We start from the raw sequence: 2812 nt of genomic DNA on the forward strand, positions 1-2812 counted from the left end.
GTTAAGGCTCAAATGATTTATAATTAAGTTTTGGCTTTTTGCCTATTAATTATAAACTCATTTAGTCAAGAATTCATTCCACTATAGTATTGTGACTGAGCTCTCCCCAACGACATACCATTACGAAAGCAACTACTCAGTGCTCATCCAAAGGCCTTGTCCTAAGTATGGTACCCTCATAGGATATCCTTGATCTCTTTGGATAATATTCATTCTCCCACTATGATCTTATTTTACCTTATGGTAACTATTACATCTTCTTTCATGAAAATTCAATCACTATCAAATCGTGACCAAGTCGTCCATCACAAAGACGGGCGACCTGTGGCCACATTTACTTTTCATCAACCATGTAATGCCAATGAGAATATATCATTTACCTATGTTTTGGGCTATGAATTCCATTTTTGTGAATGACGATACATGCTAAAGATGTCGTACACCCAATGCACCAACTTTTGGTTCCTTTTTTATTTGAATTCAAGTTTTTACTTACATCAAAGTGTACGAGTCACGCAAACATAGTCCACCATCCACTCATGATTTAGGTATGTCAACTATGAATGTCACAAGTGAATAAATCCATAAACGGATTCAAGATCTATTCTGCTTAGGTCCTGTCCGATGTACTATTAGTACAGTCAGCCACATTTATGTCTTTATCTTTTGGAAGTCATTAGCTTTGATGTCCAAGATAAGATATCTCCCCAATTGGACTTGATAGATGACATATTAATATTTTTATTGGTTTGCTTATTTCCGATTAGACTAAGGGCATGTTTAGGTTTGTCTACTAATACAAGCTATCTTTTCATACTACGACTCGACCACGTAATACCAGTTAGTATTAGTTAAACATTTAGACAACCAATAAGCAATATTTGCTTCCATTTTACTTTGCGTACAAAAACCATGTGAGGAAAATTATACAAAATATATTAATGTAATCAATGAATTCTTTTATTAACTAATCTGTTCGAAAAAATTACAAGTTTACAAACAAATATACTACACTTAGGGCACTAGATCCAACAATAACTAGGTTTACTACTAGTTGATTGAATAGGATCCTAAGTCAAAAGTTAGCTACAAATACTGAAGCGAGTTAGTCTTCAGTTTTTATCCTTGAGAGATTTACAATCATTTATTTTCGTTATTTAATGTTCTTTACATGTTTTATTTTTATTCCCTTATTCATATGATCTATTATAACATAGTTTTAATTTATTACTTTTTAGACTTGTTATCATAAGGATTAATCACTAGTTTAATCAAGCCTCCTTTGGGTATGATCCTCGGAGTAATTCCGTGTTCCGTTGTAACTTCTATATTACAACTTGACTCGTATACTTGCAGACACTGCCTAATTCCATATATTTCATAGTAGTATCTTTTACTCTCGACATTAGTACGTTGGGAGACGATCAACCTTCTCCAACTTGGACTATATTTTCTTACAAACTTATTCTACTAAGCAACAAAGTCCTACTTTGTGCAACCTCAACTTTTACTCTTCAACGACAAACTCTTACTCTTCTATAGCAAATTTTTTCTCTTTAACAATAAACTTCTACTTATCAACATCGAAATTCTATTGATATAAAAAAAAAAACTCTTTTAAGGGTTATTATTTTGCCAAACAAATTGGATTCTACATAAATACTTCTAAACATAGAGTTCAATAGAGCAAAAATCCTTAAAAGAGTACAATACACCAAACAAGGCTTTTACATAAATGCTCCCATAGAAATAATGGTTGAGCAAAAATCCTTTAAGGGACACAATAATGTCATACAACTTGGCTTTCGTATAAATGCTCCCTTTAAAATAATGGCTGGGCAAAAAATTCTTTACATCAAGCAACTTGGCTTCCACATAAGTTCTTCCAACTCCAAAACCTAATGGAGCCAAAATCCTACTGCTTATCAACAGAATCCTTCTTCGCACAATTGCCACTCTTAGCTATAGGGTTAGGCTGAGTAAAAATTCTTTAGGAGATACAATCACACTAATTCACAACAATTTACAAAATCCTACTCCCAGAGAATTAATTGAGTACAAATATCTCCTTCTAAAATTTAAAAAATAAAAGATAGGAGTGTACAAATGGTCGATTTGGTTAATACCCAAACCGAACTACCATTAAATGAATTAACTAAAAATTTGAAATCCTTAACTGTTAATTGGAGTGAAATTCTTTTGAAACCTATTAACCAATTAAATTAATTTCGTTTAATTTTAGCGGTTAATTGAATTAACTAAAATTTATATATATATCCAAATAAATTTAAAATATAAAAATTCATGACAATTTTTTTCTTTACTTTTATTTTAAAGAAGTCCAAAAGAAAAAAAAAGTAAACTACACTGAATGCTTCTCAAAATAGTGTTCTTTCTATTTTGATATTTAAAAAAAAAAAATTGTTAATCACTAGAGGAAACACGTAGCGTTCTTTTTCCACTAAATATCCACGTAATTAAGATATTTTAAGTAAAATAAATAAATAGCTCTTCATTCGCCAACGAGTCTACCGCGAAGACCCAACTCAGGAAACCCATTTCTTTGACTTCTAAAATATGGTCACACCAAAGTTAATGGCCGTGGCCGTCGTGTTCGGATGTCAGTTCTCTGTGCAGCTTGGATCTTTCAACTCACTCGAGAACTCGGTCATCGCTCCGACGGTAAGACCATTGAATGGCTGTCCCGTCAAGCTGAGCCTTATGTCATTGCTGCCACTGGGTCCGGTACGGCGGCACCACCCTCGCCGCCCATGAGATCTCTTGTGCCTCTGGGCTCACTACAACTTCTTCG

Source organism: Gossypium arboreum, chromosome 2 (genome assembly GCF_025698485.1).
Source record: "Gossypium arboreum isolate Shixiya-1 chromosome 2, ASM2569848v2, whole genome shotgun sequence".
Lineage (NCBI taxonomy): Eukaryota > Viridiplantae > Streptophyta > Magnoliopsida > Malvales > Malvaceae > Gossypium > Gossypium arboreum.